Source organism: Saccoglossus kowalevskii, chromosome 20 (genome assembly GCF_978046115.1).
Source record: "Saccoglossus kowalevskii chromosome 20, keSacKowa6.1, whole genome shotgun sequence".
Taxonomy (NCBI): domain Eukaryota; kingdom Metazoa; phylum Hemichordata; class Enteropneusta; family Harrimaniidae; genus Saccoglossus; species Saccoglossus kowalevskii.
The window spans coordinates 15967024-15995022 of record NC_140660.1 but is presented as its reverse complement, the minus strand read 5'-3'; the positions used below and the strand labels follow the sequence as shown (position 1 = coordinate 15995022).

The 27999-nt window shown below is 34.2% G+C and overlaps 1 long non-coding RNA gene across 1 annotated transcript; it reads right to left on the bottom strand.

The window, feature by feature from the left end:
- Positions 1-2: 2 nt before the first annotated feature.
- LOC146730054 (uncharacterized) lies at positions 3-27733 on the bottom strand. The gene is made up of 3 exons (XR_014927902.1): positions 27672-27733; positions 885-1068; positions 3-145 (listed from the first exon to the last, which is right to left on the bottom strand). It is a non-coding gene; the product is annotated as an uncharacterized LOC146730054 (long non-coding RNA).
- Positions 27734-27999: the final 266 nt, after the last annotated feature.

Sequence of the window (27999 nt, the reverse complement as noted above, 5' to 3'; positions counted from 1 at the left end):
ACAAGAAAGCAGGGGACTTGCAAATCCAATGTTCAACCAAACATGACCTTTCTGACAGGCTTGTAGTGCGCCCTCTGCGGTACATCCATGACTCCTACTCATTATACAGCTGGGCTTTGAAGACGCTCACACAGTAATCAGCATTCTAGACACAAACATATTGAACATATGTGCAATCATGAATTAAATTGATGAAATAGACACATGCAGGGTATAACAGAGCTAACTGTGAAAACTGAATACGTTTGACACAGTTGTATCGAATAACTACGCCTTGAGTAATACATAAGATTATGTTCTTATTTTTGGAACTGACAGATGTTCTAGCAGTAGATACACTCATGTGTCATAACTCAAATTGTCAACAATTTGTAATCCCAAGTTATAAGCAAAAATTAACAAAAATAAGTACTTTTTGATGAACAAAATGGCCACCAGTCGGCTAATCTCAAAAACAAATCTGAATAATAATGGATGTGCCTTGGCATGTCAAAAGGTGTTACACATATTCTACATTTGAACAGAATCAGCCAGCACAACTTGGAGATATATGGTCACCAGTCGGCCATTTTGTATCTGAAAAGAAAACAAATCTGGGGCATACGTATACCATCATGTATCAACCATGTACCAAGTTTGGAAAAAAATGGTCCATGAACTTCTGTGATACTGTGACGGATGGAAGGAATCCAATCCATACGTCCCCAGACTGTTTCCAGTCAACGACTCACAATCCTGCAAATCTAAATATTTGTTCTAATACCTATGAACTAACTAAGCCACACATCAGACCATTCAATATTTCACACAGTAGTTCTAAAACACAGATGAAACTAATAATATCTCAGAGTACAACTTTAAAGATTTAATATGGGAATACTCACATCACTGACATCCAAGTTGATATTACCAGTGGAGTCTTTGAAATATTGACCTTCAACTGACAGGAAAAACAATAACACTCGTAATCTTCTGTTGGACCATAATACTGATATAGACTGGGTGCTACCACCAACACACTCCATGAACAAACCAACTAGCTTGGCTTTCTGATTCACATTGGTTTATCTGGTAAGAAAAGTACAGACATGATATAGTGAAAATAATCTTAAAAGGGACAATGACAGGAGAATAAAATCTAGACACAATTAACACATCACTGCTGGCACCATAAATAACAGGGATGATTTCACTTTTTCTGAGGAGACTCAGCTTGCGATGCGTTAAAATCAAAGTCCATCTTTTTAACTTATGGATAATTATTGTAACTGTATTTGAAGTACTGTATTTGTTCTATTAGTTACACATGCACTTAAATTACAGAGGTGTTTCTGTTGTCAAATTAAGTAATAATGAATCACTGTACAACAAATGTGATTTTTGGTTTGCACTCCTATTGAAGATGTGCTTCTAATATAGCGAACATAGTAAACCAAATTAGGTGAAAAAATCTAGAAACAATGATAAATATTTCCTCAATAAATTCTCTTTATAAAAGTCTCTAAACCATGTAATGATATAAGCTAAATTAGGTCGATAAAAAAACTTAAATAAAATAATAGAAAAATAATGAGAGCCAAAATATATAGTACAGTATGTACAAGATTAAAAGTCAGATTAGGTGTTATAGCGGGGTTGTCGTCACCTGCGCATGCATCAGATGGCCATAACAAGTCATTGTTTACAAACATTACATTGTTTATCTATGAGTCTTTGCATTTTTAGCGCGTGTTATTGTCACTTGGAACTCAATTCCCACATGTACGCAGGTGACGACCCTCTCGCTTTAAATGTGAATGATGGTTTCAAAGAAAAAAAAACATTAAAATTACATTTAATACTGACCAGATTATGTGATATGTACAATCATGTGCTTGACAAATTTTGGCAGGTAAAAATAATTTATACAACATATTTACTCTACGTAACAGATCTTAGAGTTATAAATATAACAACAAATCACATTCCCTCTATCACCCGCTATGTCTAACAAAAACATACTTCCTATTGTCTCTGTTCACATATGAGTATACAGATGAGCTAGTAAAGAATGACCAAATTGAACAAATTGACCCGACATGATGAAAAATAAAAATAAAATAAAATGCCATTCATCTCAATCAAACACAAGGCGTGTTTTTGTCAACATAAATATTTAGTATACTCCAGGTATTATTGCTCAGGCCTTCATCATTCCTAAATAAGAAAGTATTTAGATTTTTTAAACGAGACAATGCATGAATGGGAATATATATATCGTTTGCCATTTAAATTAACAATAGATACAAAATTGAGAGAGTTCCAGTGGAAGGTTAATCATAACCTTCTCACTACAAACATAAGATTACATAAAATTAGACCTGAAATTTGTGAAACCAAGCTATGTACATTTTGCAAGGGGGAGGATAAAACATTAATACATCTTATGGTTCATTGGTGAATATTTTTTGGACAAAATTCTCAAAAAATTGTGGCAGGAAGGGAGGGCTAAGAAGCTCCCTAAACGCAATGGCAATACTGTTGGGAAATTCGCTGTTCCCAATATTATTATTTTTTTTTTAAATTTGATAGCAAAAAGGTATATTTACATATGTAGATGTCAAAATAGAATTCACTATTTTAAAGTGACTGTGCAATGCCCACCACCACGCTTCCCATTTTAAATCTGTGTTCTACTGAAATGGGCAGTTATTGATTTTTTTGCTGAAAATGATTACTCGCCTCCAAGTAGATTTGAGATATTTCTCGTGCTGTAGCCACGCCCACCTATACTGAAACAGTCAACTGTTTTCGGATATCCGACTTTCATCAAAAGTGTGCCACCAAATGCCAAAATATGAGAGGAAGCCATGTTCCTGAGCCGTACTTTTATAACACTGCGTCATTCAATATATAGGTATACATTTTTAGGTCTGCGTTTTTTTTTTGCCTTTTTTTTTGAGAGAGAGAGTTTTTAGAAGTTGTTTTCACAACAAACATTTATGTTGGTTAAACGTTGTGTTGTGGTCGGGTGGAGTGATACGTATAGCCATAGTGTAAGTATTCACATGTTTCCAATCGATCAGAAGGTACGATGTCAGTGGACGAAAGCCGTGAAAGCAACAAGAAAGGGTTGGGATGGACCTTCTCCTTACAGCGTCATATGTAGTGTCCAATTTACCTCAGAATCTTTTTTTTCGAAAAACTGTCCTCGTCCATGACAAAACAACGATGTTTCAAAGAGAAGCGCCGACAACTTAAAGCTTGTGCAATACCAACACTTTTGACGTCGGGTAAGTGTTTCAAATGATTTGACTTTTTTTGCGATCCTGAATATCGCTTTATAGAGACTGTTTAGTTCGTGTCATGTACTTTTTTTGTAACCGTGGTAAAAGGTAGGAATAATTTTGACAGTGACAATTTAGTCAAAGAAGAGAAAACTTTACAAGAAGTGTGTCTTAATGACACGTATCGGCAAGCTGCACAGCAAGTTTCCCTTCTGACATAACAAAGGGAATTTCTGTATGCAAATGAGAAGCTAATGAGAAGCCTAGTTTTAAAATACACAAAAAGTTGTCCTGGACTGAGTTTGAAACGTATTTTTTCACTTTAAACAAATATTTTATGCTTAGAAACATAAAAACTAATAATATTAATGTACCAATGAATGATTTTAGGAGAGAAAATATCAGCCATTTCACAGTCACTTTAATAGTTCAGACCTTTACTCTGGGCAGTGATGGAAGTTTCAGCCAAAAGTGATCCCAAAGTTTCGGCGACAATGGAAATTTCGGTCACTGCCACATAAATGTTTTATTTCAAGTATAGAATATATTTAGATCTAATAACAAATTCAATCTTAACTTGTACATTTCCATGTGTGTATGTAGCTTTAATTTCAAACAATTCACCATAAAAGGCTATGAGTGTGTATTCTACTTTATATCTACAACCCCTACCTAGCTAGTTTGTAAGTTATGGTCAGATTATACTGTATCGCAGATCTTGATCACAAAAAAATAATTAGAAAGATTTATGAGGATTAATTTTGTGAAAGATTCAAATAGTTAATGACAATTACACCTCATAATGGTGTCAATACAGAATTGATGTCTTGAATTGTGTACATGCAGAATTGTATTGATACCGTGTTTTGCATATGAGCATGTGCAATGCATTGTGGGAGAAAATAATCAAGTTTAGCACCTTAACCAATGCTCTCTCCAGAATTTTGGTCAAGGATGGCAGCTAATTTACATAATAATCAGCATACAATTTACATAATTTATTCATTATGTTTGCCCATTTTAATTTTTCATAAACTGCTTCTATATTTGTACACTATATTAGTTTTAATTTTATAATGCAGAATGAAAACATGGCTTAAATCAGTAAACAAGAAAATCAATATTATTATAAAGTAACTCATCCAATATTTGTGCAAAAATAATGGCAAAATACGTAATTGAGGATTCTTGGTTAATTGACAACAATAACTGAACTGTATAAAATATCCCTGGCCGTAGTGGAAACTGAAAGTTGTGTCGGTTGTAAACAATCATGGCAACTTGTGTGTTACATGTACCTCAATTAATACCCAGAATGCAGTATTTCAGTTGTCTTAGCATTAGAGCGCCCCCAATGACAGTTGGACTGCAGTCTGAACAAGGTCTACATAAAGGTGACACAACCCTGTTTTTAGCAAATGATAATAGTTTTTATGAAGCCATTGAAACGGTCAAACGATTCAGCAATGTGGCTGGGACACTTTTAAATAACACTAAAACAGATGGTATGTGGATCGGGAAATGGAAAACCAGAAAAAAGTGTCTCGGGAATATCAACTGGCCTAATGAGCCGATTAAATCTTTGGGGGTGTACTTCCATACATGTACAGACTTAACACTTTGTAAAACTAGGATTTGGGAAGTTAAGATAGTCCAGATAGAAAAGAATCTTATGCCCTGGAGAAAACGAAATATTACCCTGTATGGTAAAATGACAATTCTGAAGACTTTCGCTCTGTCACAATTAACATATATTTTATCCATTCTGGATTATAGCTATAATTCCCTGAAAGAGATTGATGTTATGTTTTTCAAATTTTTATGGGGGAGTAAAAAACATAAAATATCAAGAAAGGCTCTGATAGCAGATTATGATCAAGGTGGTATCAAAATGATAGATATTTTATTTTTGCTCATAACAAAGCATTAAAGGCAGCATGGGTAAAAAGACTGCTGACAAAAAATCCAGATAAAGAAATGGAACCCAGTTGGAAGTTTAATACCATTTTTCTATCTCAGGAAAAATAACATGTACAAAATAATTTTTCATTGTAATTTTTTATATCCCCAATACTGTCCTGATCTTGGATCTCTGCCAGCATTTTTATAAAGAAATGATACATGCATTACACCAATCAAATATTATACCTTCTAAACAAATTTGCACCAAATCTATATTAAAACAAATTATTTGGTGTAATAGATTTATTGTTTACAAAGGAAAACCTTTATTCTTTTCTAACTGGATTAAGTTCAATATTATCTATATGCAAGACATAATAACTGCTAACAAAATAGACCTGGACAAGATTCTACGTCATTTATATAACAAGACTAACTAACTGGGTAAATGAATATTACATGCTTTGTAACGCCCTGAAACCATGGATGAGTTTGCTTGGGAGTGTCACGGTATCTGATATTAACACTAATAATGATGACGGTATGCTTTTGAATATAACTTCAAAGTTGGTGTACACAAATTTGACTCAACAACAAATTAAAAAACCTTATGTTGAAGAAAGGTGGTCTAAAAAGTATGACATACCAGCTGAATATTGGAAACATATTTGGGAAAAAAGATGTATGTACACTACTTATGACAGAAAACTGTCAAATTTTATATTTAAATTTATTCATTTTAACTTGCCAAATGGATATAATCGGTACAAATGGAAAATACAAAACACACCATTCTGTGATAAGTGTTTTGTCGTTGAAGACAGTCTCCATATATTCTATAATTGTATTGATGTACGGAATTTTTGGGGCAAAATCAGATGTTTTATCTTTATCTACTTTGGCAGTGGCGTAATGTTAAACATGAGAACACTTATTACCGGAACAAACATATTAATTAAGGACCAACATTTCTAAATAATGCCATGCACCCCCTCTTTAAGAAATGGTGCCAAAATAATTGCAACCCAAAAACGAATTTTGCTTTTTTTATGTTCCAGCTCAATAAGTATGATTACCCAAACAAACTTAGCAGCTTTTTGACTTCTGTTACATTGGTTAATGTTTATGGCTGATTATGAAAAGCGAAGACATATCTCATAGAACAATAGCTGTGGAAATCATAGGCAAAGGTGGGAAATCAATGGCGCTAATGATTTTGAGCATGGCAGTGTCTGACAAGCGTGGTGGCATCTCAGAGCAGCATGGCGGTGCCGCCAAACTGTTTGTATCCTGGGGAGAACACTAAATGTAACTAAGCATGTACAATGCATTATGGGAGAAGAAAATCAGTTCATCCTCTTATGGAAAAGTAAATCAAGTTTAGTATCTTAAGATGTTTACTGAGCATGCGCAATGTATTATGGGAGAAGAAAATCAGTTCAGCATGTTTACTGAGCATGTGCAATGCATTATAGGAGAAGAAAATCAGTTTAGCATGTTTACTGAACATGTGCAATGCATTATGGGAGTAGAAAATCATTTTAGCATGTATTCTGAGAATGTGCAATGCATTATGGGAGAAGAAAATCAGTTTAGCATGTTTACTGAACATGTGCAATGCATTATGGAAGAAGAAAATCATTTTACCATTTTAGCATGTATTCTGAGCATGTGCAATGCATTATGGGAGAAGAAAATAAGTTTACCATTTTAGCATGATTACTGAGCATGTGCAATGCATTATGGGAGAAGAAAATCAGTTCACCATCTTAGCATGTTTACTGAGCATGTGCAATGCATTATGGGAGAAGAAAATCAGTTCACCATCTTAGCATGTTTACTGAGCATGTGCAATGCATTATGGGAGAGAAAATCAGTTTCTGGTTGTGTGACAAAAGAAGTTCACAGATTGTTATTCAGAATGACATCAAGGATGAGTTGAACACAATAGATGACAATCACACAGGACACAAGATGTCAGAACCTAGCAGAATAATAACGTTAACTAAATATGGGAAATCTAACTAGAATTATTCCGGTTGTGTCACAAAAGAAGTTCACAGATTGTTATTCAGGTTGTCAGACCCTAGCAGAGTAATAAGGTTAATTAAATATAGGAAATCTAACTGGAATTAATCTGGTTGTGTCACAAAAAAGTTCACAGATTGTTATTCAGAATGTCATCAAGGACGAGTTGAACACAATAGATGACAATCACACAGGACACAAGATGTCAGAACCTAGCAGAGTAATAAGGTTAACTAAATACAGGAAATCTAACTAGAATTATTCTGGTTGTGTAACAAAAGAAGTTCACAGATTGTTATTCAGAATGTCATCAAGGATGAGTTGAACACAATAGATGACAACCACACAGGACACAAGATGTCAGAACCTAGCAGAGTAATAAGGTTAACTAAATACAGGAAATCTAACTAGAATTATTCTGGTTGTGTGACAAAAGAAGTTCACAGATTGTTATTCAGAATGTCATCAAGGATGAGTTGAACACAATAGATGACAATCACACAGGACACAAGATGTCAGAACCTAGCAGAGTAATAAGGTTAACTAAATACAGGAAATCTAACTAGAATTATTCTGGTTGTGTCACAAAAAAAGTTCACAGATTGTTATTCAGGTTGTCAGACCCTAGCAGAGTAATAAGGTTAATTAAATATAGGAAATCTAACTGGAATTAATCTGGTTGTGTCACAAAAGAAGTTCACAGATTGTTATTCAGAATGTCATCAAGGATGAGTTGAACACAATTGATGACAATCACACAGGACACAAGATGTCAGAACCTAGCAGAGTAATAAAGTTTATTAAATATAGAAAATCTAACTAGAATTAATCTGGTTGTGTCACAAAAGAAGTTCACAGATTGTTATTCAGAATGACATCAAGGATGAGTTGAACACAATTGATGACAATCACACAGGACACAAGATATCAGAACCTAGCAGAGTAATAAGGTTTATTTAATATAGAAAATCTAACTAGGATTAATCTGGTTGTGTCACAAAAAAAGTTCACAGATTGTTATTCAGGTTGTCAGACCCTAGCAGAGTAATAAGGTTAATTATATACAGGAAATCTAACTGGAATTAATCTGGTTGTGTCACAAAAGAAGTTCACAGATTGTTATTCAGAATGACATCAAGGACGAGTTGAACACAATAGATAACAATCACACAGGACACAAGATGTCAGAACCTAGCAGAGTAAAAAGGTTTATTAAATATAAAAAATCTAACTAGAATTAATCTGGTTGTGTGACAAAAGAAGTTCACAGATTGTTATTCAGAATGTCATCAAGGACGAGTTGAACACAATAGATGACAATCACACAGGACACAAGATGTCAGAACCTAGCAGAGTAATAAGATTTATTAAATATAGAAAATCTAACTAGAATTAATCTGGTTGTGTCACAAAAGAAGTTCACAGATTGTTATTCAGAATGTCATCAAGGACAAGTTGAATACAATAGATGACAATCACACAGGACACAAGATGTCAGAACTAGCAGAGTATTAAGGTTAACTAAATATAGAAAATCTAACTGGAATTAATCTTGTGTCATAAAAAGGTAAGATTGTTATTCAGGATGTCAGACCCTAGCAGAGTAATAAGGTTAACTAAATATAGAAAATCTAACTGGAATTAATCTTGTGTCATAAAAAGGTAAGATTGTTATTCAGGATGTCAGACCCTAGCAGAGTAATAAGGTTAACTAAATACAGGAAAACTAACTGGAATTAATCTTGTGTCATATAAAAAGGTAAGATTGTTATTCAGGATGTCAGAACCTAGCAGAGTAATAAGGTTAACTAAATACGGGAAATCTAACTGGAATTAATTTTGTGTCATATAAAAAGGTAAGATTGTTATTCAGGATGTCAGACCCTAGCAGAGTAATACGGTTAACTAAATACAGAAAATCTAACAGGAATTAATTTTGTGTCATATAAAAAGGTAAGATTGTTATTCAGGACGTCAGACCCTAGCAGAGTAATAAGGTTAACTAAATACAAGAAATCTAACTGGAATTAATTTTGTGTCATATAAAAAGGTAAGATTGTTATTCAGGACGTCAGACCCTAGCAGAGTAATAAGGTTAATTAAATATAGGAAATCTAACTGGAATTAATCTTGTGTCATATAAAAAGGTAAGATTGTTATTCAGGACGTCAGACCCTAGCAGAGTAGTAAGGTTAACTAAATATAGGAAATCTACCTGGAATTATTCTTGTGTCATATAAAAAGGTAAGATTGTTATTCAGGATGTTATCAAAGACATTTGGAAACAACAGATGACAGGGTACAACGTGGCCAGACCCCAGTAGAGTAATAAGGTTAATAATAAGGTTAAGTACGCAGTTGGTTTACAGAATAAACTGAGTTGTTTGTATTAATCTCTTGTACATAGAACAAGGACAAAGAATTCTCTGAAAAGTGTTCAAATGTGATAACCTTGACCTACATTGTAGGCAAGACTTTTTTTATTCCTTCTTTCTCGAGTTTTTAGAAGACAATTATTTTGAAAAGGGTGGGAAAAATATAAAATTAATTCTTTTTTTCCATTAGATTTGTATGATTCTCAAAGAATTGTAGGTGAGATCATTGATCGGAGAGAAGAAATGAAATAACATTTTATTCCATGTATAACCTTGTTTCTCATTTGCATGAGACTTCGGTACTTTGATCATGATACACCCACGAAAATGCAACTTGGATTTGTTGCGGCGGACGGTAAAAAAATGAAGATAAAAATAATATTTTTTAGCATTTTTTGCACTCACAAGTTGGCGGGCGCGAGAAATTATGCTGAAATAATATTTTATTTTTATTTCATTTTCGGCTTCTGTTCATTCGGCAGGTTCACGAAACAAGGAATAATAAAAATCTGGCCTAAGAGAAAATTTGAATATTCCAATGAGCGCAGATAAATTTTGGAATAAATGCTGAAAAGGATTTTTACAGAAAAGCCAATTTTATTGTTTTCAGTGCTAGAGTTTATATTAACTTCATGTACATGTACTAAATTGTTTACACATAGAAAACTAATAAACAAGAATTTTCCAAAATTAGTCTGGACGTTATGAATTTTTTATTCAAAAGTACAGTGTCTGAAATGAGAAAGCTATCTGGTTGATGGTTTTAAAGAAGGATGTGAAAATAATGGAAAGAAGAAAGACAAGATGACTGTGAAGTTAAAAAATATTACTGTAGAATACTTTATTTTAGCTGGAATTAATTTTCGCTGAAAACACTTTTTGGGTGTTTTGTATGGAATTTATTTTCACTGATTTTTACTAAGTTGAATGTAAAATATAGGAAAAAAGGTATATTCACTAGATTTTATTTTCAGCAAAAATAGCAAAAATTAATTCCAAGTGAAAATAAAGTATTCTACATCTGTCACCGTAGCTGTGGTGATTTTATTCAGTTAAAAAAAAATGGAAAAAAATAGTTTTGCGAAAGGTGGTTTGAACGAGAAACCACCACAGACTGGTCTTATTTGCAGCGAATCTGCTGCTATTATTCATTCATGATATGCAGTGACATCACTGAACGGATACAGAAAAGGAGTGGGGGCGTGCGCTGCATAATGAGTAACATTGTGGGTCTTCTGTGCAGATCGCGCTTCACTGTACCCAGGCGAGATAAAGCTACACGCAGGCTACTTCTCTCCATTAGAATAATTTGTACGGAACGTTATGAATAGTAATTCGTTTATGATAGACGATCGAGAAACTTGAAGAAAAGTGTAGTCTTCAGGTACAAAGGTTAACTAGATATAGTTTAAAGGTCAAATTACTGTGATTGGATAACGTTCTTGCCTGTTATTCTGCTCATTAACATAAAAACTAGTATGAAAACACACTAGGTCCTGCCTTCACCACAGAGGGCGCGGCAAAAACGTCCAGTCTAGGTGATTTTGCGGTTACAGGCGACTTCGCGTTAACACCTCCATTTTTTTAATTTAATTTTAAAGTAAAAAAGAAATAAATCGCCCAGACTATGCCAGTCTACTGTCACCGTAACGCCATGAGTTATACATAATTTTGTGCTATCGCACTGGGTATTTTCATCCTACCATAGTAGGAAATACTATTTCCAAATATGGAGCGATTACACGTGCGTGAACGTCCTCTAATAATAAAAACAAACATGACAGCCCCAGTTAAATAAATTTCAGACATATCCTTGGAAGGAAAAGATGTATAATATTAAGGTTATTACGAGGATACGCGTCAGTCAATACTCTTCAGTGTCCTTGTAATAACCTCATATTATACTATTTAAAATTTATTCTCAGCTAATATCCAAGATAATGTTATATGCAGTATTGTAAAAGGTTTAATTATTCACTGTAAAATACCGAAATAACTTCTGACAAAATTTGTATCTGATGAAAAATTAAATGGTTTACAGAACTGATTATAAAAGTGGCCAGGGTAGTTTATTGTCTCATTATTATGCAAATGAGCATGGTTGTCAACGAAAAACTAATCAAGTTAGCACATTATCCCAGAGTATCTATATGCTGAGTTTCATTGACATCTAGAGATACTGTAAAAGGATTAATTATTCACTGGGTTTTAATTTGGCTTATTTCGCTAACTGGAAAATGTGCTAAATTAAAACCCAGTGAATGTGTTAAAATTTAGCATAGAACACATTATCTAAATGATAAAACGGTAAATTTAAAACCCTCTGAATATGCTTGAAATGGTAAACCCAGTGAAAATTAGTCATTTTACAGTACTGGTGAAACATACATACAGACAGGGTAACTGTAATGAATCCCATTATGTGCTTTGCACACAAGAGTCAAAAATAGCAAAAAATACACATGACCTACATGTAGGTCACAAAGATAGAAACCATTCAATGACATGTACCAAACATGGTTGCCACAATGTAACATAGATCCTATAGAAAAAAGAACTAAGTACATTATGTTTAGGCATATAAGCAACAAATAACTGGAAATGCTGACATAGCAAAAAAACAATCATGGCCAAGCAATGCATGAATAGTCATAGTCATGACATATATGGTGTAGATAGGATGGGGATCGTGGGAATCTAGAGCCATGTAAACTGTGTGTAAAATGATGGATTAAAAGAACCTAACAGAAGAAAGTCCTACTTGACTTTTAGACGTGCACCCACAAAAATAAAACTCAAAGCAGAAAGAAAAGCAACCATTCAGAAATCTGCAACTACCCATGCTATTAGTATTAATAGCTGGTTACTATAGTAACAGTGCTGCTAGAGTAGCGTTTACACTGGGACCATACATTGTACATGGTAACTATGGAAACAGTAATCTTACAAACTAATTATAATACCAAGCTTGCTGTCAACAATACCCTAGTCAGCTGTCAGTAATAGATACAAGTGTTATGTCTTAATTAATTCTTCCATATGACACACATGGACAAGAATGTATGTCTAAAAAACATTTATAAGTTTACAGCCATACCATATGTACACTATTAATACAGGACTATACCCTGGAGTTAATTATAATCCACAATCAAAAGGTCAAACCAGTGTTCAATTCAAAATAAGATCAATGTGCTTCCGAGAAATTCAAACAACTGCAGCAGTAAAAATTCACATACTAATTTAAATATTTTTTTTAAGTTAATCGTGAATCCATTTAATGCCAAATAAAACTAAAATGTAAAAAAAAATACATATTGTCATCCATATTTTATTTTTAAACCATGAATCAAGCATTTTGATGTGTTTTTTTATTCTATTAAATCGACCAATACAAATCACTCATTTTTGGTGTTCTAACAACTAAGGGCCTTTGAATCAAACTGGTCATCAAGTCACTGTTTTTGTCATGAATTTCAGGTCTACCTGGCAAATTTATTGTATAGCGTCTTATCAATAAATTTAGCTTTTGTTGAATGGATAGTGAGAGCACCACAAATGTAAATATATAAATGCGATTCAATTAGTTTATTTATTGCGGTATTTTAGTTTACAAGCATTCCATATTACATCACACATCAATACATGTACACTATATTTTATACCTTATACACAATGAGTCACACATGCAATAAAACAGAAATTACACAACCAACAGAACATTGGTCAATTATAATCTGTCGTGTAGTTACAGCTATTGACAGACAATTAATCAGCTGACAGTTGTTGGTTGGAAAGAAACACGTTTCATTGTTTGTGTTTAGTTGACCAACCTTTTAAAACTACCTATACCAGATTATACACCATATATACTATGGTACATACAGTACAGTCAGAGTGTAACTTTACTTTCAAGCTAGCTCTGCATTTCTATAAAACTTATCATTTTTAAAGTGAACCACTGTCACAAATACTAATTGTAGTATTTACCAAATTAAGTCAGATTACTTCACGTAATTTTGATATGCGTCAGTTTTAAAAGCAAACTAAATGTTGAGTTACACTCAGACAGTATTGTAGTTCTATTTATAATAAAGACATGTTATTACCAAATCAGTTAAAATATTTTCTCGTAACATTGAACAAAAAATACAATGTAGGTAGGTATTAATCTTGGAATTGTTGTCAAGATGCTTGGGGGAATGTTGGTCCATACAGGAGCATTTTAAATTTTAACAACACATGATGACAATGTACATACTAACATGTTCCTGCAAAGAATTTGTCAAGCAAACAGCTAGAAACAGTAAGTAAGCACTGTCCAGTTACCACTTTATAGTCTAGTCACAAAAAGATATAAAGTTGGTGTGTAAAATCTAGGCAAGGTTGGGTTACTGAAAAAATCACTGTCATTTATGGTTCTGATCAATTATAAAAACAGCTGAAAAATCTTAAATCCTAAGATACATTTCTGGTCTCAAAGTGAATCACAAATATACGCAGACAAACAGACTAGAATTATAACTATGGCTAGAGAGAACACATACAAATGTCCCAATGCCAACATGACAGAAAAATAAATTTTCTTACAATTTTGTTAAGTATAGAGTACATGTCATAAAGAGTATACCAACTTCAATACAACCTCATTACACAGAATAAAAAGATAAAGTGTTTTTGGTTAGAATCACTATGGTAGTGAGTAAGTGAGAGAATATTCACCTCAAATAAGGGTAGTGTACAAAACACAACACAGTATCACTGGCAGTAAATCCATACACACCACTGTATATCAGCTGATGTACACAGTATCACTGGCAGTAAATCCATACACACCACTGTATATCAGCTGATGTACACAATATCACTGGCAGTAAATCCATACACACCACTGTATACATGTATCAGCTGATGTACACAGTATCACTGGCAGTAAATCCATACACACCACTGTATATCAGCTGATGTACACAGTATCACTGGCAGTAAATCCATACACACCACTGTATATCAGCTGATGTACACAGTATCACTGGCAGTAAATCCATACACACCACTGTATATCAGCTGATGTACACAGTATCACTGGCAGTAAATCCATACACACCACTGTATATCAGCTGATGTACACAGTATCACTGGCAGTAAATCCATACACACCACTGTATATCAGCTGATGTACACAGTATCACTGGCAGTAAATCCATACACACCACTGTATATCAGCTGATGTACACAGTATCACTGGCAGTAAATCCATACACACCACTGTATATCAGCTGATGTACACAGTATCACTGGCAGTAAATCCAAACACACCATTGTATATCAGATGATGTACTTAGTATCACTGGTAGTAAATCCATACACACCACTGTATATCAGCTGATGTACACAGTATCACTAGCAGTAAATCCATACACACCACTGTATATCAGCTGATGTACACAGGCAGCAAACAACACAGCTGCTACTCATTGCTTGTTAAGCCTAATCCTTTTATATGAAAATTTGTTTGCAACATCACTGGTCAGATGCTCATGAAAAGAGCAGAAATCAAGGGGTAGTCTCAAAAGTTTACATTAATCGACTGATTAAACTCTGGCATTGCATCATGGGATGACATGATTTATACTTTGTCCATAAAGTTGAAAGTAAACTTTATGTTTGACCCTTGAACTTCACACATCTTGGCACTTTTTCACCTTCTGATCATTTCAAGACTGTAATGTTTGTGTTTTTACAGAGTAAGTTGAGATCACCACTGCAGTGTGTCATGTATATGTTGTGCTGACATGAATAAATGCATAACTCAAATAAGATAAATGGACAATGTTACAAGAAAGCGTTATTTTTATGAATGCATAAAAGCTGCACTTTATGTGTTATACTATTATGCAAACATTTGAGAAAACCCCTTAATTTAGAATAACCAAACCCTATAAGTGAGCTGAGCAGCATGCTAAAGTCTTTCAATGCCAAATATGCATGAACACTATTGTTCAGTAAATTCAACAATTTACTCAAATAAAATAAAAGCTCTGTTTTCACTATTTTTCACACATTCCTTACAAATTATTTTAAATTGGTCATTTATGAGACATTGTACATATCACACAAGAGTGATATATTTTGATGACTTTTATATTACTTCACACTTGAGTGTCAGGTAGTGGGTTGCTGTGCTGGACTTTAGGTCTAAGTTCAAATCCTAACTGAAGGTTAAATATTAATAGTTCAGTCCTTTACCCTGGGTGGTAGGCAGTGGGAAGTCTCAGCCAAAAGTTAATGAAGCTAATGCAAGTTTTGGTCATTGCCACACAAAGGTTTTATATCAAGTATCAATATATATTTAGATCTAATAACAAATTTAATTTTGACTTGTACATTTCCATGTGTGTCTTGGGCATATGTTGCTTTATTTTCAAACTATTTACCATAAAAGGCTAGTTCTACTTTATATCTGATACTGTACTGTATCTGGTGCATACATGACATGATGACCACTGCCCTTTAAATTAAATAGACACACATGTAATCTATCGCAGATCTTGATAACAAACAAAATAATTAAAAAAAGAAAATTTTGTGAAAGGTTCAAATAGTTAGTGAAAATTACACCACATAATGGTGTCAATACAGAATTGATGTCTTGAATTGTGTACATTCAGAATTGTATTGACACCATGTTTTGCATTTGAGCATGTGCAATGCATTATGGGGGAAAATAATTTAATTATGGGAGAGAAAATCAATTTAGCATCTGAGCATGTTTACTGAGTATGTTCAATGCATTATGGGAGATGAAAATCACGTTTAGCATGTTAGCATATTTACTGAGCATGTGCAATGCATTATGGGAGAGAAAATCAGTTTATCATCGTAGCATGTTTACTGAGCATGTGCAATGCATTATGGGAGAGAAAATCAATTTATCATCACAGCGTGTTTACTGAGCATATGTAATGCAGTTTGCAATCGCAGCATATTTACTGAACATGCTCAATGCATTATGGGAGAAAAAATCAGTCTATCATTGTAGCATATTTACTGAACATGTGCAATGCATTATGGGAGAGAAAATCAGTTTATCATCGCAGCATATTTACTGAACATGTGCAATGCATTATGGGAGAGAAAATCAGTTTATCATCGCAGAGTATTTACTGAACATGTGCAGTGCATTATGGGAGAGAAAATCAGTTTATCATCGCAGCATATTTACTGAACATGCTCAATGCATTATGGGAGAGAAAATTAGTTTATCATTGCAGCATATTTACTGAACATGTGCAATGCATTATGGGAGAGAAAATCAAGGTCAGCATCTTAGCATGTTTACCGAGCATGTGCAATGCATTATGGGGGAGAAAATCAATTTAGCATCATAGCATGTTTACTGAGCATGTGCAGTGCATTATGGGAGAGAAAATCAGTTTATCATCGAAGCATATTTTCTGAACATATGCAATGCATTATGGGAGAGAAAATCAAGTTTAGCATCTTGGTATGTTTACTGAGCATGTGCAATGCATTATGGGAGTGAAAATCAGTTTATCATCGCAGCATGTTTACTGAGCATGTGCAAAGCATTATGGGAGAAAAAATCAGTTTAGTATTTTAGCATGTTTACCTGAGCATGTGCAATGCATTATGGGGGTGAAAATCAATTTAGCATCATAGCATGTTTACTGAGCATGTGCAGTGCATTATGGGAGAGAAAATCAGTTTATCATCGCAGCATATTTACTGAACATATGCAATGCATTATGGGAGAGAAAATCAAGTTTAGCATCTTGGCATGTTTACCTGAGCATGTGCAATGCATTATGGGGGAGAAAATCAATTTAGCATCATAGCATGTTTACTGAGCATGTGCAATGCATTATGGGGGAGAAAATCAATTTAGCATCATAGCATGTTTACTGAGCATGTGCAAAGCATTATGGGAGAGAAAATCAGTTCATCAGACCAGCATATTTACTGAGCATGTGCAAAGCATTATGGGAGAGAAAATCAAGTTTAGCATCTTGGCATGTTTACCTGAGCATGTGCAATGCATTATGGGAGAGAAAATCAATTTAGCATCATAGCATGTTTACTGAGCATGTACAGTGCATTATGGGAGAGAACATCAGTTTATCATTGCAGCATGTTTACTGAACATAGGCAATGCATTATGGGAGAGAAAATCAAGTTTAGCATCTTAGCATGTTTACTGAGCATGTGCAGTGAATTATGGGAAAGAAATCAGTTAATCATTGCAGCATATTTACTGAACATGTGCAGTGGATTATGGTAGAGAAAATCAGTTTATCATCACAGAATATTTACTGAACATGTGCAGTGCACTATGGGAGAGAAAATCAAGTTTAACATCACAGCATGTTTACTGAGCATGTGCAGTGCATTATGGGAGAGAAAATCAGTTTAGCATCATAGCATGTTTACTGAGCATGTGCAATGCATTGTGGGAGAGAAAATCAGTTCAGCATAATAGCATGTTTACTGAGCATGTGCAATGCATTACGGGAGAGAAAATCAAGTTTAACATCATAGCATGTTTACTGAACATGTGCAATGTATTATGGGAGAGAAAATCAGTTTATCATCGCAGCATATTTACTGAACATGTGTAGTGCATTATGGGAGAGCAGGGTTCTCCCCAGGACTTTTTAGCGCCGAGGTCCGCGGTGCTATACCTGTGAATCTCGGCGCTTCACTTGGGACCTCGGCGCTATGTGATCCCACCTCGGCGCTTGATTTCATATTTGACATGCCAATATCAGATGTGAAAAAGCTTTGTTCGCCACGCCGGTCGGCGCCGACCGTCACTCAAAATTAGTGACCACCATGGAAATGCTTCCGACGAGGACTATTGTCTGATTGTTGGTATAATTACGTACCGACCGACACGCATCCTGCCAGTCGTGGATTATAATTTATAAACAATAGACCTAGTCGCACGATACGTAGCGGCTAGTCAAATTTGTGGAATTAGCACCTCTTTGTTTGTAAGTAAATACTTTCTGCGATAGACAGTCTTTAGATTGAAAGCTAAAATTATTTCAAAATCAATTCCACCTCGATATAACATGGTCAAATCGGAGTTCACGATCAGTTCACGCTACTCAAGAAAAAAACGTGTTTATTGCGTGATTTGGTAAAATACATTTGAACTGTTATCATTTCGAATCATGTAAAAACTCTTCTTTCAAGACCTAATTTACCTTTTAAAAATTGCAAATCACCTCTTTCAAAAGCTGTCATGCAGTTTTCAATTGAAATCGATGCCAACACATCGTGCTACGACATCACTTTACTTCCGCAATGTAATTTTTATGATCACTACCATTCGGAAAACTTCGGGTTCTACCGGCATTACCATGCGGCATTTTGATTGGTTAATGGAATTCTTGACCCATCGGGTCAAAGGACACATGCTAATGTTTCACAAACATCATGGCGGGTCTGTTTTTTTTTACCGAAGCGATCAAGTGAACAAAAATAATCGCTCCCGATAAAAATAAGTCGGATTTTACTTACATTTCATATCAAAAAAAAGAAGTAAAATTTGTTGAGGAATTATTGCTATAACTGGTGTATAACATGGCCAAGTAAGTTATGTCACGTCGTAACTTTGATGATCGTTTTGAAGCTTTATTTGTTCGCTCATTACTGTAATTGTAAACGTTTTAGAAGTTGATGGTACGAATAATAAATTACAACAATACGTCAATTAATTACGTGATCGATTTTTTGAAGGAGAATGTTTTTGGAGTGAATAAAATTATGAGATTCGTGAACATAAATCTGGCTTAACGTTTTGAATGCGTTTCCTTCAACGTTTTACAAAACAATTAAATTGCAACAATAATGTATTTGTGTTTGTTTTTTAGTCTGCAGCATTTGTATTTCGAGAATGTTTCAAACTCTTCTAAATTGTGAAACATAATGTGTTGATTCCATTAAAAAAAATATTTGCCCTGTGACTGAGCTCACTAATATTCATAATTGGAAATAAGTTCTGTTAATCAATGAAGAAAAGATATGTAAATGATATGCAAATTATTATGCAAATTAGCCCCGGCGCTATGCATTTTTTCTGGGGAGAACCCTGGAGAGAACATCAGTTTATCATCGCAGCATATTTACTGAACATGTGCAGTGCATTATGGGAGAAAACATCAGTTTATCATCGCAGCATGTTTACTGAGCATGTGAAATACATTATGGAAGAAGAAAATCAATTTATCATCGTAGCATGTTTACTGAGCATATGCAATGCATTGTGGGAGATAAAATCAAGTTTAGCATCTTAGCATATTTACTGAACATGTCCAATGCATTATGGGAGAGAAAATCAAGTTTAGGATCTTAGCATGTTTACTGAGCATGTGCAATGCATTATGAGAGAGAAAATCAATTTATCATCATAGCATGTTTACTGAGCATATGCAATGCATTATGGGAGAGAAAATCATGTTTAGCATCTTGGTATGTTTACTGAGCATGTGCAATGCATTATGGGAGAGAAAATCAATTTAGCATCTGAGCATGTTTACTGAGCATGTACAATGCATTATGGGAGAGGAAAATCAATTTAGCATCTTAGCATATTTACTGAGCAAGTGCAATGCATTATGGGAAGGAAATCAATTTATCATGGTAGCATGTTTACTGAGCATGTACAAGGCATTATGGGAGAGAAAATCAATTTAGCATCTGAGCATGTGCAATGTATTATGGGAGAGAAAATCAGTTTAGCATCATAGCATGTTTACTGAGCATGTGCAGTGCATTATGGGAGAGAAAATCAAGTTTAACATCATATCATGTTTACTGAGCATTTGCAGTGCATTATGGGAGAGAAAATCAGTTTATCATTGCAGAATATTTACTAAGCATGTGCAATGCATTATGGGAGAGAACATCAGTTTATCATCGCAGCATGTTTACTGAGCATGTGAAATACATTATGGGAGAAGAAAATGAATTTATCATTGCAGCATGTTTACTGAGCGTATGCAATGCATTATGGGAGATAAAATCAAGTTTAGCATCTTAGCATATACACTGAACATGTCCAATACATTATGGGAGAGAAAATCAAGTTTAGCATCTTAGCATGTTTACTGAGCATGTGCAATGCATTATGGGAGAGAAAATCAATTTATCATCGCAGCATGTTTACTGAGCGTATGCAATGCATTATGGGAGAGAAAATCATGTTTAGCATCTGAGCATGTGCAATGTATTATGGGAGAGAAAATCAGTTTAGCATCATAGCATGTTTACTGAGCATGTGCAGTGCATTATGGGAGAGAAAATCAGTTTATCATTTCATTGCAGCATATTTACTGAACATGTGCGTGCATTATGGGAGAGAAAATCAAGTTTAACATCATAGCATGTTTACTGAGCATGTACAATGCATTATTGGAGAGAAAATCAGTTTATCATCGCAGCATGTTTACTGAGCATGTGCAGTGCATTATGGGAGAGAAAATCAAGTTTAACATCATAGCATGTTTACTGAGCATGTGCAGTGCATTATGGGAGAGAAAATCAGTTTATCATTGCAGAATATTTACTGAACATGTGCAGTGCATTATGGGAGAGAACAACAGTTTATCATCTTAGCATATTTACTGAGCATGTGCAATGCATTATGGGAGAGAACATCAGTTTATCACCGCAGCATGTTTACTAAGCATGTGCAATGCATTATGGGAGAGAACATCAGTTTATCATCGCAGCATGTTTACTGAGCATGTGAAATACATTATGGGAGAAGAAAATGAATTTATCATCGCAGCATGTTTACTGAGCGTATGCAATGCATTATGGGAGATAAAATCAAGTTTAGCATCTTAGCATATACACTGAACATGTCCAATACATTATGGGAGAGAAAATCAAGTTTAGCATCTTAGCATGTTTACTGAGCATGTGCAATGCATTATGGGAGAGAAAATCAGTTTATCATCGCAGCATGTTTACTGAGCATGTGCAGTGCATTATGGGAGAAGAAAATGAATTTATCATCGCAGCATGTTTACTGAGCGTATGCAATGCATTATGGGAGAGAAAATCATGTTTAGCATCTGAGCATGTGCAATGTATTATGGGAGAGAAAATCAGTTTAGCATCATAGCATGTTTACTGAGCATGTGCAGTGCATTATGGGAGAGAAAATCAAGTTTAACATCATAGCATGTTTACTGAGCATGTACAATGCATTATTGGAGAGAAAATCAGTTTATCATCGCAGCATGTTTACTGAGCATGTGCAGTGCATTATGGAAGAGAAAATCAAGTTTAACATCATAGCATGTTTACTGAGCATGTGCAGTGCATTATGGGAGAGAAAATCAGTTTATCATTGCAGAATATTTACTGAACATGTGCAGTGCATTATGGGAGAGAACAACAGTTTATCATCTTAGCATATTTACTAAGCATGTGCAATGCATTATGGGAGAGAACATCAGTTTATCACCGCAGCATGTTTACTGAGCATGTGAAATACATTATGGGAGAAGAAAATGAATTTATCATCGCAGCATGTTTACTGAGCGTATGCAATGCATTATGGGAGATAAAATCAAGTTTAGCATCTTAGCATATACACTGAACATGTCCAATACATTATGGGAGAGAAAATCAAGTTTAGCATCTTAGCATGTTTACTGAGCATGTGCAATGCGTTATGGGAGAGAAAATCAATTTATCATCGCAGCATGTTTACTGAGCGTATGCAATGCATTATGGGAGAGAAAATCATGTTTAGCATCTTAGCATGTTTACTGAGCATGTGCAATGCATTATGGGAGAGAAAATCAATTTAGCATGTGAGCATGTTTACTGAGCATGTACAATGCATTATGGGAGAGAAAATCAATTTAGCATCTAAGCATGTGCAATGCATTATGGGAGAGAAAATGAATTTAGCATCTGAGCATGTTTACTGAGTATGTGCAATGCATTATGGGAGAGAAAATCAATTTAGCATCAGAGCATGTGCAATGCATTATGGGAGAGAAAATCAATTTAGCATCTGAGCATGTTTACTGAGCATGTGCAATGCATTATGGAGAGAAAATCAGTTTATCATAGCATATTTACTGAGCATGTGCAATGCATTATGGGAGAGAACATCAGTTTATCATCGCAGCATGTTTAATGAGCATGTGCAATGCATTATGGGAGAGAACATCAGTTTATCATCGCAGCATGTTTACTGAGCATGTGAAATACATTATGGGAGAAGAAAATGAATTTATCATCGCAGCATGTTTACTGAGCATATGCAATGCATTATGGGAGAGAAAATCAATTTAGCATCTGAGCATGTGCAATGCATTATGGGAGAGAAAATGAATTTAGCATCTGAGCATGTTTACTGAGTATGTGCAATGCATTATGGGAGAGAAATCAATTTAGCATCTGTGCATGTGCAATGCATTATGGGAGAGAAAATCAATTCAGCGTCTGAGCATGTTTACTGAGCATGTGCAGTGCCTTATGGGAGAGAAAATCAATTTATCATCGCAGCATGTTTAATGAGCATGTGAAATGCATTATGGGAGAAGAAAATCAATTTATCATCGCAGCATATTTACTGAGCATGTGCAATGTATTATGGGAGATAAAATCAAGTTTAGCATCTTAGCATATTTACTGAACATGTCCAATGCATTATAAGGGAGAGACTCAAGTTTAGCATCTTAGCATGTTTACTGAGCATGTGCAATGCATTATGGGAGAGAAAATCAATTTATCATCGTAGCATGTTTACTGAGCGTATGCAATGCATTATGGGAGAAAAAGTCAGTTTAGTATTTAAGCATTTTTACTGAGCATGTGCAATGCATTATGGGAGAGAAAAATCAGTTTATCCTCTTAGCATATTTACCGAGCATATGCAATGCATTATGGGAGAGAAAATCAGTTTACCATCGGAGCATATTAACTGGACATGTGCAATGCATTATGGGAGAGGGGGAATTCTGATTGAAGTAACCAAGATTGCGCCACAGAGTTCATGATTTTGCTGCGATGTTTAAAACCATCATCTCAATTTTGATTTAATTTCTAAGATAATCTTTTATTTTTATTTCTAATTAACTGAGGATTCAAAATGTGTGTATTTTGACACAAGTCACATACCAATGATCACAACAGCAGCACGGTTGAATACCCGTACACCACAATACAGTCAGCTGACAATGTTACAGTGATCATAGCCTAAAGGTATACATCAATGAAAAATCACTGACTTTAGTTTACATTATTGATTTATTAATTTCATCATATTTTGAAAACTCGCAGTCTCACAGATTTTACAAAATTAACCAAACATGTTTTCTCTGATGTCATGAACTGACATGGGCACTAAAACTTACTATACTGTTGATAAAATAGTAATAGATACCTCCATGGATAAACATATTTTACTGACCATACCAAGTATATAAACATGTATATGTATTTATAACATATTTGTAAAATATGTTTGCATATTCATAAAATCTAACATTAGAGATAACATAAGAAGCTGCCCATTAAAATTCTATTGCCTTTTTCTAAATTTGTTTTTGATGTACAGTTCTATTTCAAACTTTATTTCACTTTATACATACTTAATAATAAAATATATCAGATTACCAATATTATATTATACTATATTAATTCCGGTAGTCAGTCTATCTGTAATTAATTGCAAATAGATTGACTACTGGTAATAAATTTTATTCTCAATAATAATTTAGCAATTATTGTCACAACACTCCCTACTTGACAAGTACACATCAAGTGATGATACAAATGATAACTAAAATGACTATGATTGGCTGGCGATACACAGCATAGATACAAAATTATGTTAATTACCAGCACAGAATATGGGCTGGTACATCCCACCACTGCCAAGTTTTCCCAGTCTGCGTCCAAGTATACAGAAATAACAAGTATTATTGAGGACAGTATAGCAGTAAAGCCAACGAAAATTTGGGACACAGACTGGAAATCAAGTTTATGCATTCCCTAATTACATTGTATGTATATCCAAGGTTAAAAACAAAGTGAAGATACAACATCAAGCAATCTGAGTGTTTAGTAATCCAACATGTAAACAGATAACACACTGTAGTATGTTTATTCTCATACAACATGCATGTACCTATCTCTATCACTGTCTATTTAACTGTTTTATGAGAACAAAGTCAAGCTACAAAAGGTAAAAGGAAACCTGACCCTATCAATGTTTTGACCTTTGACCTCAGTCAACAAAAGTGACTGGTTGGTGAATAGATCTAAGTCTCAAGAATGTTTGTCAATTCAGCAACAATAATAAGAATTTTAGTTATACATCTAAAAAATCTAACTGTGAAGCTTGACAATCTAACAATTACAAACATTTATACAACTTTATCAAAATAATTCTAGCTTTTACAGTAATTTTCAGTAAGCCAAATAAAATGAATTTGATATTTAATAGGTTTAAAATTTACTGATTTTTGAAGAAACACATTTTGTCATTAACTTACTGTAAAATATTTTATTTTTTTCCCTGAATTTAATTTAACTTTTTTCGCTGAAGGGGTGAGTAAAAAAGTAAAAAAAATGTTCATGGAAATTGATTTATTAAAAAACTGATGTTCAGATTCTTTACCTAAATACAACAATTTAGGCAATTGGGAAAAGTGAAAGGCCTTAATTTAGATCCAAAATAGACGTCAAAAACTTTTGAACACAAAATTCACGAGCCAATCAGCGATGATCTTTTTTTGGGTCAACAGAGTGATCAAAAATAACTCTTAAAACATGAATTTTCTTAGTCTTTGGAGGTGTTTCTCACTTTTTTCCTTTGACTATTTTTTTAACATTCGTGACATAATGCAATTACTATTTCATGTATTACAGATAATTTATTTTATGGACGTTAGATTGACAGAAAAATGCATGGCTAAATCTGATAATACAGACTGAATAACAAACTGTGAAATATGTAGTCTGTTACCAAAAATGTATCTAGAATCATCAGTAATAAATAACTGTATAGCTGCCTATAGTGGAAATATCCTATAGCATATGCCCACTATAGGAAATTTGTCACACAAGTCTTACTCAAATGAGCCATAGAGATTTGTTCTCAAGGTAACCAAAAATATGTTAACATGCTTGAAGTGTGACAGTATCAAATGTAAAAAGGCTCAACAATTATTGAATGTATTATTTCACATCCAAAAACATAGTCCACAATATATACCAGAAAGCTGAGATAGAAATCTGACAGTACTAATTTATAACAAATAAAATATTATGTACATTTCAGATACAAAATAGACAGAACAAATACATACAGTCAAACCAGTGACCACCCAAACGACTTCATTATAGACAACAGTGTTCTCCTCAAAGAATTTTAGTGTAGCAGAGCCGCTACTCCAAGATTTACAACAATACTCTGACAGCTTGCCCACTACGCTGGTTGACCGCAACATTGAAGATGTCCTACCTCGACTTTTATTATGCACAATTACCATTTCCGGTGTTTATTAATTAATATGTTAAACAAAAACACAGAATTGGCGAGCAGACTGAAAGGAAGTGTGAAGCTTGGTTTCTGTTGCACTCAAAAGCAGAAAACAAATAAACATGACAACCACTAGACTAGAATTATTGCAAAGACACAAGTCAAATTTACATAATTCACACCTCAATTTTAATGATAATTTCATAGTTTTTTTTTTCTTCAAAACAACAGATATGAATTGTATATATATAATTGTAACCAACAATACTAACTTACATGTATATATTTTTGGAAATATGCATTGGCATTTTATTTAACTAATGTGTACAGTAAATCTTATTTATTTACAAAAATGTGTACATTATGCTAATTAGTATGCAAATTAACATGCAAATTAGCCACAACCCTGAGACAATTTTCTGGGGAGAACACTGGACAGGTGCTCAAGTCGGATTATTTTTGTAAGAATCAATAACTCATACATTTGACATAATTTATTGAAGAAATTAAAAAACTGTTTTTTAAACAGAATGTAAATTATTATTTGGTCCCTAATAAATGTGAATATGTAAAAATATTGCTGAAAGGGTGGTCACATAGACATGTCTTTGTTATACACATGTTGTTAATAAGATATACCATGGGACTGTGTTAAAGTAGTCAATATACTATAGGCAGTTGGTTTTTATATAGAGGTGGTGACTAACACAGGTTTGACTGTAACATTGCACTGTGCAGGCCAAGAACAGAGTCAAACCAAACCATGTGGCTAAACAAATGCAAATATTCCTTATTCTTATTTCTTATTTAATTAATTTATAAATTATTTATACATTATCATATTTTTGTAATGTTAACAAAATTAAAAGGAAAGGGGCACATAGGTTATGTTAGCTACAAATACAACCAGTCCCCCCCACCTCCATGCATCCATGACGTAATAATTGCCCACCTCCAGAAAATGTTTTTTTTGTTCACAGTCCCTCTATCCCGGATTGTGTTTTGTTGTTGTTTTTTTGCTTATATTTATTTTGGATATGTGTTGTTTCACTCGTATGTGAATCAATTAACATGACACTAAACAGACCAAGTTGGTGTTTATACAGATCAATACAGACAGTCAGCTAAGCCCTAGTGAAACTTTGTGCCACGGTCCAATACACTTGTACAGAGACCGGTGTACAACGATCAACAAGCTGATTGGATTGGGAAGCCGTGATTTAGAAATGACCTACAAACAGTTTAGGAGTTGCCGACTCAAACAAAGTATCGATAGAATACCTTTAATGAACGAGTATCGACAGCGATGCCTCACCAGACAGACTGCACAGAAGACAAAGTAGCTACACTATCGATTCACCGTGATCGACCCACTGCCCGATCCGAACACAACAAAAACCAGACATCACCGGGTTATTTCGTTGAGGTCAACAGCACAAATGCAACCACATATTTACGCAATTCTGCTACTCTTTGAAAACTATACATGTTATCCACCGTGACGTCACACAATATGAAATCAAATTTATGAGTAAACTGCTATAATTGAAGAGTACTCACCAACAGAAAGTTTAGTCCATCTGTCTCACTTTCAACATGGCCGACCCTTGGGTGACCCTCAATGATGTCATGATTTCCTTTCTTGGAACGGCGTGAGAGGGCGTACTACAGAATTGTAGAGCAAGTCACAGTGAAACTTGGCTAATGACGGCCACGCGAATTTCTAATATTTTCTAGAATCTATTTCTATACATTTTGGTTTTAGGCGTAATTTAAATTTGATGAATCGGCAGTATGTAATCACAATTTAGATTTTAGCGGTTATTCTCGAAGTTATACCTGTAGTGCCGAATTTTGAAATGAACATTTTTGGACGTTTTATTTGTTT